Source organism: Herpailurus yagouaroundi, unplaced genomic scaffold, assembly GCF_014898765.1.
Source record: "Herpailurus yagouaroundi ecotype Mexico unplaced genomic scaffold, PumYag 67793, whole genome shotgun sequence".
In the NCBI taxonomy this organism is placed as follows: Eukaryota; Metazoa; Chordata; class Mammalia; order Carnivora; family Felidae; genus Herpailurus; species Herpailurus yagouaroundi.
The window spans coordinates 11,110,264-11,125,619 of record NW_024420586.1 but is presented as its reverse complement, the minus strand read 5'-3'; the positions used below and the strand labels follow the sequence as shown (position 1 = coordinate 11,125,619).

General features: G+C 39.0%; 1 protein-coding gene across 1 annotated transcript in view; it reads left to right on the top strand.

Moving 5' to 3' along the window:
* Window positions 1–15,356, top strand: part of DMD (dystrophin) — a 2,039,083-nt gene that overhangs the window by 298,760 nt on the left and 1,724,967 nt on the right. The window lies entirely within an intron of this gene.

Genomic DNA, 15,356 nt, shown 5'->3' with positions numbered 1-15,356 from the left:
GTAACAAAAGTTTTCATTCTATGGCAAGATAGCATAGAATATTATAATACTTTTCCATATTTATTTTAAACAATTTCAAATCATATTATTTCTCTGTAGAATGTCCCATGCTTCTAGGTGAGGAATGTTCTCAGGAGTAAGTTAGTATATTAAATAACATTTACACGACATAATTTTAAAGCTGGCAAAAGAATTCGGTCTCTTTCTTATCCTTTTCTTACTTTTTGAACAGTGTGCCAGCAACACATGATGTCTAATCATTTGAATTATACATGTTCAATAAATAATAAAAAAAAGAACTGTTTTAAGTATCACCTGCTACTGAAATGTTCATGTCTGTCGACTCAGTGTCTGTAATCTTACTCTGTACTCTGCACAGAATCTTTTGGACATTTCCATTTGACTATCTCATAGGCCTCTGAACCCCCTTGTCCAAAACTAAATCTGTCATTATCGTCACTAGTGTATCTCTTCTTATGAGATTATTTATCTTGGCGAAGGGTATTTTTTGGCACTTAGTAAGCCAAAAACAAAAACCAAAAACCAGAAACCTAGGAGTGATTGCTTGAAGGGAGGTCTTGAAAATGTTTTTTTTTTTGTTTGTTTTTAAGTAAGTTTATTTAAATTTGAGACAGGGAGAGGGAGAAAGAGAGCAAGAGAGAGTGATAGCGCTGACAAGGTTGAGCCTGACATGGGGCTTCTTCCCACAAAATGCAACGTATTGACCTGAGCTAAAATCAAGAATTGGACGATTAACCAACTGATTCACCCAGGCACCCTGAGAGTGTTCGCTTCTTGACCTGAGTGCTTGTTAAATAGGTGCATTAGATCTGTGAAAATTCGTTGAGCTGTGCACTTACGACCTGTACAGTTTTCTCTGTATATGTCATATTTTAGTAAAATGATTTCATAGAAGTGCTAGAAATTAGGCTGCATCTTTTTCTCTCACTCATCCAGCATATCTAATGGGACAGCAAAAAGTTCCATACTGGCTGTTTTTTAGTGTTCCTTATATCTTTAGTATTGTGATCACTGTTTACCCCATCTGCTGCTCAAAAATTTCTCTGGTGCAGGTATTATTATTTCCATTTTACACGTGAAGAAGCAGAGACTTAGGCTAAATTACTTGTTTAAGATCACACAGCAACAAAATGGCAGAAGTGGAAGTTGAATCTGAGCCAGTATTTGCAGTCACCCTTGTATCTTACCTATCATATGTTTCATCCCCATAAAAACGGAATATGCCACTTCTTATCCATTCATGCTACTTGTCTTTAGATCTTTGTTCCTATAGTATAATGATAATATTTTAAGAAGTCTTGTAGACTTTAGTCTACTCTAAATTCATTTTAAATACTGCTTGAGTTAGTGGTCTTTCTAGAATGTAAAACTCTATGTGTACTTTATTTAAAATCTGTTAATTCAGCCATTTGCAACCTTGGCTACATATTGGAACGACAAGCCCCCACTCAAGATCAATTAAATCACAATTTCTGAAGATGGGGACCTAGTAGTGAGCATTTTTAAAAAGCTCCCTGGGGGGACGCTAATGTGCAGCCAGGCCTGAGAACCGTTGCTTTAGCATTGCTCTTCAGTTTTTATGCTAAAAATAAACTCTTCATCACTGCACAAAAGGCCCTTCATTATCTGATCCCTGCTTCCCTATCTCATACTTCCTCTGCTATAACTCCCTTCTTCCTCAACTTAGTGTCTCACCTTCAGCAGTATATATTTTATTTTTATTTTACAAAATCTTGGTTTTCCCTCTGAGGTCTTTTATATATTTATATATATATATATACACACACACACATACACACACCTCTGAAGTCTTATATATATATATATATATATATATAAAAAAATAAAAAATACCATAATAAATCATATATATATATATATATATATATATTTGTATATATATATACACCTTGCCTTTATACAGACCAGTCCTCCTTGAATGTTCTTCTCTTGGCTCTCAATTTAATTGAATTTTTGTGTCTCTTGCAAACAGGTCTGATATCACCTTCTCTGTGGACATTGCTCTAACTTCTATTTGTTTAGTTGTTTAGCTATTCATTATTGATTTATTTCTTTTTTTATGAGTTAATACATGCAGGTGGCAAAGAATTCATAAAGTATAAATGGGTATATATTAATAAGTCTTGCTGATACTCCAGTCCCCAATTCAGTCTCCTAGAGACAGTATTTCTAGATTATTAATTTATCATTACAGAAGTATATACTATACTTATACAAATATACATGTGTACATATATGTGTGTATGCTTTTGAACACATGGTTACATGTTACATACAATCTTTTGCTCCTTGCTTTTTTCATGTAAGAATACAGCTTATAATTTCTTATCTTAACAAAAGGAACTTTATCAGTCTTTTTAATATTTTCATAGTATTCTCTACTTTGGATAAACAGTAAATTTATTCAGCTAGATCCCAACTTATATCATTTAGGTTGTTTCCTATCTTTGTTTTTACAAAGGATACCTGAGTATTAAAAATTACAGTACAGAGAATTATATTTCTTTGTATGAGTAACACATTTTTTTAAAGTTTATTTATTTTTGAGAGAGAGTGCACAGGGGCAGGGAGGGGTAGAGAGGGAGAGAAAGGAACCGAAGCAGGCTCTGTGCTGACAGCAGAGAGCCCGACGCAGGGCTCGAACTCATAAACCGTGAGATCATGACGGGAGCCTAAGTCAGACACTTGAGCGACCGAACCAACCACCCAGGTGCTCCGTAACTCAGTTCTATAAGTGCAATGGTTATGCCAGAGACTATATACATTTTAAAATCTGACAGAATGTGCTATATCTCTCTCCAAAGTATCCTCCTCATTTATTTGTTCTTGGAACACGGCCACTTTATTTGTACTTCTCTCTACTTACTTCAAGAGTAGAAATGATCATTTTAGACTATAGACATTTTATTCTTTCATTCATTCATTCATTCATTGATACAGATTCCTCATTTATTTCAAAATGATTTCATAAGAGTTCATATAAGTACTGTACCCTAGGCCCTAGAGATGGATTTATTGTATAATATGAACTGTGTTTCTCACTCTCAAAGAACATGTTGTTTAGTGAGGGAGAGAGAAAGTAAAGAGGCAGTGACAATTCTAGGTTGAGGGCTACAGTGGAGCTGGTGGAGCAGGGGCAGCTAATCCCATCCTGGAGTATGAGGCTGGTACCTATAAGAAGTGGCTTCTAAATTTCTAAGAGTTACTCAAGGCAGTATGTTCTCAGAACACCTACATTGCTCAGTGACAAGAGAGGACATAATGCAGTTTGGGAATTGAGAGCGCTCAGTGTGGTTATAACGTAGGTGGTTTAAAGTGAATTTGGATAAGGGATGCTCATGTTGGAATAGAAAGGTAAGCAAGCCAGGAAGGCCTTACAAACCTTGGTAAAGAGTTGGAATTTGACATCACGGCCAGTGGGGTAAGGGCCATGTTGTGGCTCTAATCAGTGTGTTAGTGCGGTGAGAAATAGGCTTCACGAGGTTATTCTCTCATGGACAGAATAGATAGGAGATTACAAACTTAATCTACATTGAGAGAGTCTTATAGGAGGCAGATGAAGAAAAAGGGCCATAACTGGAGACAGTTAGGCGTTGGAGTCAGTAGAACCAGGTGAGTGATATGAAATGCAGTGGTGAAGGAAAAGAAAGTAAAGAGATGAGGCTAGGGTTGTGACTTGGGTAACCTAATCGATGATACTAATTCTCCTATCTTCTTCCTCATTGATTACAAGCTCTCTGAGGAGCTTCTTACTTGCAAGGCATGTGTCTGTCACATAGACTTCAGAAAACTAAGTGAATGCATGACCATAACACCATCAGTACGTATTTAGGACTTATTGTAATTGACAAGATTTCTTTCTCTTTTTATGGCTGACTAATAGTCCGTTGTATATATACTTTTTTTTTTTAATAAGGCCAAAGATTCAGAGTTGAATAACTGCTTATAATTTATTAGGAAAATATTAAATAGATAAAAGTAGATGGTATTATAAATAGCTCACTTAATCATCCTCCATGCTTGATCCCTTTCCTGTATTCATGTTCAGACCTTCTATATTGATCTTTAAGCTCATTTTGCTATATACTTTTAACCTTAGCATTTCTGTAGTATCATCCTTAGTGGTACCAAGAGGTGTTGGGGAGCCTCAGGGTGCTCACCTGCCTTCAGCAGAGAATAATCTTCACGCCAAAGTGTCCCATCTTGAGATGGCTTGCCCTTGGGGCCTACACTGTTGATTTTAAAAATTAGATGTTAACTTATTATTTAATTCCAACTTAATTCCATTAAAATATATAGTAAGATTTATCCCCTAATAAAAATTAAAAGCTCTTGCCTGAGCTTTCTCAAAATATATCACATCCTACTTCATATTTTAATTTTTTTTATGTCACAAACCTTTTTATCTTTCAGTGTTACTGGAACAGCAACTGCCAGCTACCTTACATTTTATTTTATTTTATTTTATTTTATTTTACCTTACATTTTAGATACCTTTATACAGCAAACATTTTCATATCGTGTGCTTATTGGAGAAACTGTGACTAAATAAATAACAAGAAGTTTTAAATTCAATAATATTTATAATTTCAACAACACTTTACACATTTAATAAGATATTTTTACTTTGGGTTGTTTAGAGTTTCTTCGTGTGAGCCACTGTGGCCTAGAAATGTGAGGTTTACTGAATGAAATGTAGATGTAAATTTCCTTTTTTCCATTCATTCATATATATATATACACACACACACACACACACACACACACACAGACATATAAAGTTTATGTATGTAAGGCATATGGAACAGTAATGACTTGAAGTATTCCTTATGATGACTTTGTTTAAGGAATAAAATATTGCCACTACTCTGCAGGCCCCTCCATGTTACCCTCCTCAATTATACTTCCATTCCTTCTTCCACATCCTTATTCTGTATTTATTATTTATGTTCTTATGGTTTTATCATGAGTGTACATATTCTCAGTGAATAATTTTAGCATATTATGTACTTAATTTACTATGGTAAAAGAACAGCCTATAAGACATTATTCCAACTTAAGAAATTTTAAGCAACTTGAGGTAATAAGACATGTATACATTAAAAGTTCAGAATGTAAAGTTGCTTTTGATTAATGTTAAGTCATATAGGCTTAAGATTATAAGGGATCATAGAGATCATATGCCCCAATGGTGTTTAAACTTTTTTTTTTTCTTTAGCAATAAAACAAGATCTAACTTAAAGAAGACCCAAACAGAAAATTAGAGCTACTCAGGTGAAGCATGGAGTTTTTAGAACTCAGTTTCCAATTCACTAATAAGTCAAAACCTTTTTTTTCCCTTTATTTTTTATGTAAGTGCGTCATACAGAGTTTATGTGACTTGTTCAAATTTACTCAATTTACTTTTGCCAGAGCCAGTTTAAGAATCTAGAACATTCTGCTTTAGAATTGAGCATAAACTTTTTCTTTTTCTTTTTTAATTTTTAATGTTTATTTTTGAGACAGAGAGAGAGAGTGTGAGGGGGCAGGGAGGGGCAGAGAGAGAGAGGGAGACACAGAATCTGAAGCAGGCTCCAGGCTCTGATCTGTCAGCACAGAGCCCGATGTGGGGCTTGAACCCACAAGCCATGAGATCATGACCTGAGTTGAAGTCAGGTCCAGTTAACCACTGAGCCACCCAGGCACCCTGAGCATAAACTTTTTCTATGATATACTGTATTAAAAACAGAAACCAAAAATGAAATAAAAAGAAATAAAATTAAATAAAGCAGTGGATAGGTCAGAAGTGTAAAAGTAAAATGTGTACATGAAGCTGAAAGGTAGTAGGAGTGGAACACGCAGATCTTAATGTGTGTGGACATTTTTTGAGTTAGACCAAAATCCTGGCCAGTGAAATGCCCATGGCTAGTTGAACATAGGAAGCTCCTGGGGCTCCTGGGTGGGTCAGTTGGTTAAGCATCCGACTTACCCTCGGGTCAGGATCTCAAGGTTAGTGAGTTCCAGCACCACATCTGGCTCTGTGTTGACAGCTAAGAGCCTGAAGCCTGCTCCAGATTCTGTGTCTCCCTCTCAAAAATAAATAAACATTAAAAAATTTTGTTAAATGCTCAGCTCCTGTTTAGCTCCCTCTCAAAAATAAATAAACATTAAAAAATTTTGTTAAATGCTCAGCTCCTGTTTAGTTTAACTAGGTAGCTCAGCTACCAATTCATTGGTACCCACACCAGAATTTAGTGCTACATATATATTTTTTGCCAGATATTTTATTTTCCTTTTTTTTAAAGATATATATTTATTTTTGAGAGACAGCATGAATGCAAGCAGGGGAGAGGCAGAGAGAGAGGGAGACAGAGCATCTGAAGCAGGCTCTGCAGCTCAGAGCCTGATGCAGGATTTGAGCTCATAAACTGTGAAATAATGACCCGAGCCAAAGTTGGGCACTCAACTGACTGAGCCACCAAGGCCAGATATTTCATTTTTCAAGAACAGCTAAGGGTCTAGATTTTTAATTTTTTTTTAATGTTTATTTATTTTTGACACACAGAGAGAGAGAGACAGAGCATGACTGCGGGAGGGGCACAGAGAGAGAGGGAGACCCAGAATTCAAAGCAGCCTCCAGGCTCCGAGCTGTCAGCACAGAGCCTGACGCAGGGCTCGAACTCACGGAGTGTGAGATCATGACCTGAGCTGAAGTCGGATGCTCAACCTAATGAGCCACCCAGGCGCCCCATAAGGGTCTAGATTTTTATGTGGAATCTAGTATACTGCATATTTCTCCCATAAGGTGGGGATTTTTAAAAATTTTGTCTATTGATGAATCTGACACACTTGGAACAGTGTCTGGCATGTAGTAGATAATCAAGCCTTATTTGATTACTAATTTGGAAAGGTTTCTTCATTTAAAAATTCTGTACAAGTACTGGAAAATGTATCTTGGGATCTCAATTAGCTCTGTGACTTCTAGTTCAAATCTTGCGTTTTATTTATTTATTTTTTTAAATGTTTATTTATTGTGAGAGAGAGCACGAGTCGGGGAGGGGTAGGGAGAGAGGGAGACACAGAATCTGAAGCAGGCTCCAGGCTCTGAGCTGTCAGCACAGACCCCGATGCGGGGCTCGAACCCACAAACCACGAGATCTTGACCTGAGGTGAAGTTGGACACTTAACTGACTGAGCTTCCCAGGCAGCCCTGTGATACCTCCAGCTTTGATCTTCTTTCTCAAGACTGCTTTGGCTCTTCATGGATTTTTGTAGTTCCGTACACATGTTAGAACTGTTTGTTATATTTGTTGAAAAATGCTATTGGCATTTTGATAGGGATCGCATTGAATCTAGATTGGTTTTGGTAGTATGAACATTTTAAGACTATTCTTCCAATCCATGAGCATGGCATACCTTTCCTGTTGGACCATATTAATCCCATTCTTTTTTTATGTTATTTAAAAATTTGTTTTAAATGTTTATTCTCGAGAGAGAGACAGAGCATGAACGAGGGAGGGGCAGAGAGAGAGGGAGACACAGAATCCGAAGCAGGCTCCAGGCTCTGAGCTGTCAGCACAGAGTCCGACGTGATGCTCAAACCCACAAACCGTGAGACCATGACCTGAGCTGAAGTCAGACGCTGAACCGACTGAGCCACCCAGGTGCTCCTCAAATCTTTTTGCTTTAGATAAAGAGACAGAAAATGACTTTCTACTGCATAACGTGACATATGGAGCCCAGGAACTTTCTCAAGTAGGCCGGAATCACTGTCTGACCTCTCTAGCTCCTTTGCCTTACCTTTCTTTCCTCTTGTGGGTGACAGTAGTGAAGTGAACTTATCTTTGTAGCAAAACAAACATCTTGTGAGAGAACATGGTTCTTAAAACAAATTACTTTTTAAAAAAGCCCACATGGAGGCTTAAGTTTAGAGCCAAAGTATAAACATATAATAATTACTCATCAAAGAAATTTTATTCCTGGCTTCTGGGGGGAAAAATCCCTTAAAAATAAAATGCCATTTCTGCATGTGGGATTTGCAATTATATTTAACACGGATATGCTGTATTGACTGACGACTCCTTTATTTTTGAAGAAGAATACTGTGAGTTTCTCAGTACATTTTACTTACTACTTAAAATGGAGAAAAGTTGAGAGGGGAAGACTAATTAGAAAACAGTTGCCTACAATCCAATGAACTGAGCCTGCCAGACACATTCATGTTCTTCTTAATATTGATGAACACACATGTTATACTGATTGTAGAAAATCAAGAAAAAAGGAATTGTTTTGAACTTAAAAATAGGAAACATGAAGACAAAACCCAGAGAAGCCTTTGGGTATATCAGCCTCTTTAACTTGAATTATATAATACCAGTTGGCAAATGCTTTAAAATTGCTGACAGACACTAACTGCTAGTTACTACATGAAAGCTGGTAAATCAGATGGGGCAAGAAAAGGATAATTGTGATTCACCAAATATTAAAGATTCCCGAAATTAGAACCCTCCTCCCTTAGCTGTGGGTTTTCTTATGAAAGACTTCACAGTATCATAGACTTTCTCTACATCCTCTGTGCTTCTATTTATGACAATAACAAAAACTGTTTTCCTTCTCCCCTCTCTCTCTCTTCCCCTCTTGTGTCATCATCTCCTCTTACCTTCTTCCCTGCATTCCTTTATTTTTTTCCCTTGTTTTATGATTATGAGTGAGGTATTTTTTAAAAAGATTAAAAGGTGCTCAACATCACTCCTCATCAGGGAAATACAAATCAAATCTACAATGAGATTTCACCTCATGCCTCTCAGAGTGGCTAAAATGAACAAATCGGGAGACTATAGGTGCTGGTGAGGATGTGGAGAATCGGGAACCCTCTTGCGCCGTTGGTGGGAATGCAAACTGGTGCAGCCGCTCTGGAAAACAGTGTGGAGGTTCCTCCAAAAATGAAAAATAGAACTACCCTATGACCCAGCAATAGCACTGCTAGGAATTTACCCAAGGGATACAGGAGTACTGATGCATAGGGGCACTTGTACCCCACTGTTTATAGCAGTACTTTCAACAATAGCCAAATTATGGAAAGAGCCTAAATGTCCATCAACTGACGAAAGGATCAAGAAGATGTGGTTTGTATATACCATGGCATACTACTTGGCAATGGGAAAGAATGAAATCTGGCCATTTGTAGCAACGTGGATGGAACTGGAAGGTGTCATGCTGAATGAAATAAGCCAGGCAGAAAAAGACAGATACCATATGTTTTTGCTCATGTGTGGATCTTGAGAAACTTAACAGCAGACCATGGGGGAGGGGAAGGGGGAAAAAAGTTACAGATAGCAAGGGAGGCAAACTATAAGAGACTCTTAAGGACTGAGAACAAACTATGGGTAGATGGGGGTGGGAGAGAGAGGAAAGTGGGTGATGGGCAGGGAGGAGGGCACTTGCTGGGATGAGCACTGGGTGTTGTATGGAAACCAATTTGACAATAAATTATATTTAAAAAAAAGATTAAAATATTTGGGGTGCCTGGGTGGCTCAGTTGCTTCAGTGTCCGACTCTGGCTCAGGTCATGATCTCACGGTTTGTGAGTTCGAGGCCGGTGTTGGGCTCTGTGCTGACAGCTTGGAGCCTGGAGCCTGCTTCAGATTCTGTGTCTCCCTGTCTCTCTACTCCTCCCCTGCTCCCTCTCTCTCTCTCTCTCTCTCTCAAAAATAAACATTAAAATAAAAGTTGAAAATGTTAGTCGCCATTAATATTTTTTTTTTTACGGTGAGTGAAGATGTATTCTGAGAAACGGGAGTTTAATCAAAGCATTGTTATGAACTTCTAAAGAAGTGACCTGAAGCACTAGAACTATTTTAAGGGCATATTTGATATCCAAAATAAAAACACGTAAAATGTCCAGTCAGTAACGTAAAAGCACTTTGCTTTGTAATCACAGTTATTTAGCTGTTTGAAGCTCATTTTAAACTATCATTGGAGTCGATGAAAAAAGACTTGGTCGGTGCAAAAACCCTCCAAAGGAGAGACTGTAAACATTTTATCCTGAATATTTGCTGCTTCAGTTGCTGATGTGTTTAACTTGGCCTCATACAATTCAAGCTCTGTACACCACCATGTTCCTGAATCGAAAATGTATTTTCACTTACAGCTATATAAAACCCATCATCTGCTAATACATTTAATATGGCAAAGATACTTTTCTTAAACACCGTGCGAACTAAGGGTTCATTCTGTCATTGGAAATTGGGAGATGTTCAGTTGCTCCAAATTTTAACTTGAATAACCTTGAAAAATAGTTCTCCATTTAACACCCTGTGTTGTGCTTGTCTTGCAGTCAAGTGAATTATCTTAGTTACTGGAGTGTTACGCGACACCAGTTGTTCGGTTACCACTGCCGTAAAAATAGCTCTGTCCCCACACCCTTTCAATAGGGTTGCTTCTAGGACCCTGATTTTTTCTAATCTATAGCTTAGCCCTCAAAGCAATGTGGCCTCTTGCTGTTTGCTTCTCATTATCCCTGCAGTTTCAATTATATATGCGACTCTTGGCTTTATTTTAAAACAGTTGTGCATTGCTGATGAGCCCCGAAGTCACCAGGGGTGGCTGGTGTCAATAGTGAGTCTATGCAGAGCTATTTTTATCCATAAAACCGTTTACTTCCTATATGACCAGAGGTGCTGAAGTGAAACCTGCCTCCTATTATACCCTCGGGGTGTAATCACAAGGGGCGTGATCACAGCATCCTGATTAAGGGACCAAGACTAGAGCAGGCTGCTCAGGGTTATGCTGAGGAGTAGGGCGTTCTCCACGTGGTTTTGAACTCTTCTTAGGAAAAGCATCAGGGCGCAGCACATCTAATTCTTTTGATAGCACAGCTGTGTACATAAACCCCTGTATCCTGGTTTCTGCTCAGAGGCTGTACTCTTAGATTTAATTTTCTTATAAGTCATTACAGCCATTATTGTTCATTTAAACCTTGGCAAGAAAAGTATTACTAGTTCCCAATGTGCTAGAGGATTCATGTATTTTGTCTCCTGAACAATTATGAGTTATAAGGAGTGAAGACTGTCAACATTGCTTATTTATTTTATGTATGTATGTGTGTATATATATATATATTATATATATATAAAATATATATATATATATATATATAAATTTTGTCTATACATGTGTATATGCATTTTTTTATTCTAACCCATCTCAGCACTCTTAATAGCTTCTTGCCCACAGGAAAATATGTAAGCCTCTTATCAGGAGTCCTTCTATGGCCCTGAAATAGGAATCTTTCCGGTTCTGCTCTTAAACATCCACTCTGAGCCTTCTTTCAATGGCCTGGGACCCCAGTGTTTGTTTTATTGCCTTATACCCACCTGGATTCTGCCTCTCTGACTATTGGAGACTGTCCCATTGGAACAAGAGTATCTGAATGGCTGTTGTCCCAGAATGCTCTCAAAAACTTATCTTCCACAAGCCAAAGTTATAAGCCAAAGCCATGACCCTGACCAACCTTGAAGTCTCCAAGTCCAGGCTTAGACTAGCACAGCACTACACACTTTGCTCCCATGTGAGAGAAGATTGAATTTTACTCAGAACTACAACTCTTCTTTTATAATCCTGTAGAATTTTGTTGTGATGAATTAAACAGGAGCGTAAAGTAGTTGCTCTGGTTCCTTCGTGAATCTTTGTCATGGTATTACATAGCTAAACCAGTTGCACTGCCGTTTTCGTGTAGATAATGAAACAAAACAAAATAGTATTGGGTGAAATAAGTATGGTAGTCCTCTCTTTGTTGTCATAGGCTGAATGTTTTGTTCTCCTAAAATTCACATGTGATGATGGTATTTTGGAAATGAGGCTTTTGGGAGGTGACTATGTTTAGATGAGGTCATGAAGGGGTTCTCAGGATGGGATTAGTGTCTTTATTTTTTTAAACTTTTTAATGTTTATTTATTTTTGAGAGAGAGCAGAGCGTGAGCGGGGGAAGGGCAGAGGGAGAAAGAGACAGAATCCAAAGCAGGCTCCAGGCTCTGAGCTGTCAGCACAGAGCCCGACGCGGGGCTTGAACTCAGGAACTGTGACATCATGACCTGGGCCAAAGTCCGACGCTTAACTCACTGAGCCACCCAGGCGTCCCAGGATTAGTGTCTTTATAAGAGGCACCAGAGAACTTCTTTGCTCCCTCTCTGCCCTGTAAGGGCCCAGCACAAGGGTGCAGGAGGAGAGCTCTCACCAGAACCCGACCATGCTGGCATCTTCATCTCAGAGTTCCATTCTCTAGAACTGTGAGGAAATAAACTTCTGTTTGAGCCATCCAGTCTCTGATGTTTTGTTATGGCAGCCTGTGATGACCAAGGCACTTGTATTGTTCCTAGAGCCAATATTTGATTTTGTTAAAACACGCAGACACAAATGACGACAATGACAATACCAGTGAACCGTGTAATTTTGATATCAAAAAGCAGGTTTGTGGGGATGGAGCTACTGGTTAGCTCTTACCCCCATAATAATGGCGTGTGAGAAGCCTTATCCTAACTTAGTGGCTTTCAACAGGCATTCTCATTGTTAAGCAGGACTGACTGACTGAAGATGGGCTGGATTTGGTGGTTCTGCTTCAGGATGCGGGTCGGGCTCGGCCTCAGGCTGAAGATCGAACTTGGATTTGTTCAAAGTATCACATATGGAGGCCCAAGCTGAAGTGTCAGTTGCTCCCCAGTGCGTGTTATGCTCGTGGGGGTCCACTGGATGACAAGATAGCAAGCCCAAACATGACCCCGCACACTTCAAGGCTGTGTTCCTGTCATCTTGTTAACATCCCCTTGACCAAAGAAGATCATTTGTCCCACCATAGGCCCTATATATAATTTTATTATCTAAGAATAGAAAGTGAGACCAATAAATCAATTTATGGCAGTAGGAAAAGTAGGAGATTATTAGTGAAAAAATTAGTTTCAGTGGATATGTTGCTTTTATTTGTGAATTCGCAAACATTTCTAAAATATATTTCATGTTTCCAACTTAACTGTGATAATGGCACAATAAAAACTTCTGAAGTGTCCAGAGATCCCTTTTTTGCTTAATAACCCCACTATTTGCCACAGTAAATGTAACCATCTCCAGAGCTTTTATTTGAAGGCTTTGATAAAGGTTAAGATTTTACTGAGGAGGAAAATGATCACTATCCTATCTTAAAAGGGTGCATATCATATAAGATACTTTATGCACATCACGCACATCATGTAAACATGTTCAAAACCACAGACATATGACATAGGTGATGTATTCTGCTAATTTTGTAGCAAAGGAAATGGAGAGCAAGAACAAATAGGCGACGCACGTGTCTAAGAGAACACAGTTGGGGAACTGTGGTCTAATCTGGCTCTAAATGTGGCCTTTTCTGTTACAAGGACCAGAGACAAGAACCAGCTTATTATAAGGATGCATAGGGAACTAAGGAAGGTCAGGAAGCTGTCGGAACAACTGAATAACCAGACATCAAGGAGACTGTAATGTCACTTTGGAGAACGGCAGTCACAGAAGCTGATTTCGTGGGTAATTGGACCACTGAAGTGGACACAATGCAGCAGTTCATCTACCATTATAGATGTTGTTCCACCATTCCTAAGAATTAACTGCTTTCAGTCCCTGCTTCTACTATCTTCTCTACTCCCTAGGGACAGATGATTGTCATTCTAATATAAACTTTCCAGAAGAAAGTGTTCGATAGGGCAGCTGGTCACCATCGTGTATGAGAGGATCAAGTTGTCTTCCTTTGTCTTTGAGTTGGTTTTTAGTCTGATGCTCATGCTTGAACAGTCACTGTGGCCAGGGTAATGGAATATGCTCATTGCCTAGGCCCATGGTGGAAACACCACCAACCAACACACAGAATTTAGGAGAAGTGAATTTTCCCAAATTCTCTTTGGTATAGTGTTACCACAGGAAGGAGATGTACATACTGGCATGCTAGAACACAGCACATGTTTGCAACAAGCAGTGATCTAATCTAGTCATTTTGTTTCTTTTTACATTTATTTATTTTGAGAGAGAGAGAGAGAGAGAGAGAGAGAGAGCGCATGCCAGTAGAGGAGGGGCAAGAGAGAGGGAGACAGAGAATCCCAAGCAGGGTCCGCCCTTTCAGCGCAGAGCCCAATGCCGGCCTTGATCTCAAGAACCATGAGATCATGACCTGAGCTGAAATTAAGAGTCAGTCCCTTAACTGACTGAGCCACACAGGTTTCGCCAATCCAGTCATTTTTAATCTTGATTGAGTTTGAATCTTGATTACCTGCTTGGCTTGGTTAAAAAAAAAAAAAAAAAGAGTTTGGTGAGTTCTAGAGAGTGTTGGGAGGTGTGCGAGGGATTGAGTGGTAGGCAGAGACCAGGTCACATGCGAATTGTTGGCAGTTTGGAGCTGTGTGTTCTGTGATCAAACCAACAGAGAATCTCTCTACTGTTCAGGAAATTGCTTGAAGTCTAGTGACCAATGCTTTCCAAGTTGTCAAGTAGCCATTTTAATAACTGATGAGTCAGGGAGGGTTTGATAGCTTTCATTTCCAAGTCACATGGCTATACTGATCTTGGACATAAGCAGGCAGTGTCCCTAAAACTATGGTCCGATTCAAGGGTGGCAAGATTCCAGGTCTAAGGAGAGGAAATTCAGTCACTAGTGTGGGGAAGAGAGGTTTGAAGAACCTCAAATCCGACTATGACAGCAGCTACTATAGCCACATGCTGCCAGCTCTGAATTGCCATGGTTTTCTACTCTCTGTAAATCGTCAATAACAATAAATGTACTGGTGGTTATATCAAGTAGTCATATATAGATTGTGAACCCTTCTCACATAATCATTTTGTTTTTACCACAGTCTGGTGAATCCACCAGGTTTAGTCCCAGTTTTATTGATCAGAAAACAGAAGTAGAGAGAGACTGAGAAGGTTGTGATAGTAAGTGTGGGAGTCAGACAGAGAAGCCTGGCTTTTCTCATTCCCCTTCTAGGTGGCTTGATTGAATTGTCTCCACCAGCCTTAATTTTGTCCTTTATAATCTCTGATTCCCGTAAAACCTATGAAAGAGAAGAAAATGGGGGAACAAGGAAAGGAAATACAATTTAGAACAATTTTTAAAACTTTTTTTTTTCAACGTTTATTTATTTTTGGGACTGAGAGAGACAGAGCATGAACGGGGGAGGGGCAGAGAGAGAGGGAGACACAGAATCGGAAACAGGCTCCAGGCTCCGAGCCACCAGCCCAGAGCCCGACGCGGGGCTCGAACTCCCGGACCGTGAGATCGTGACCTGGCTGAAGTCGGACGCTTAACCGACTGCACCACC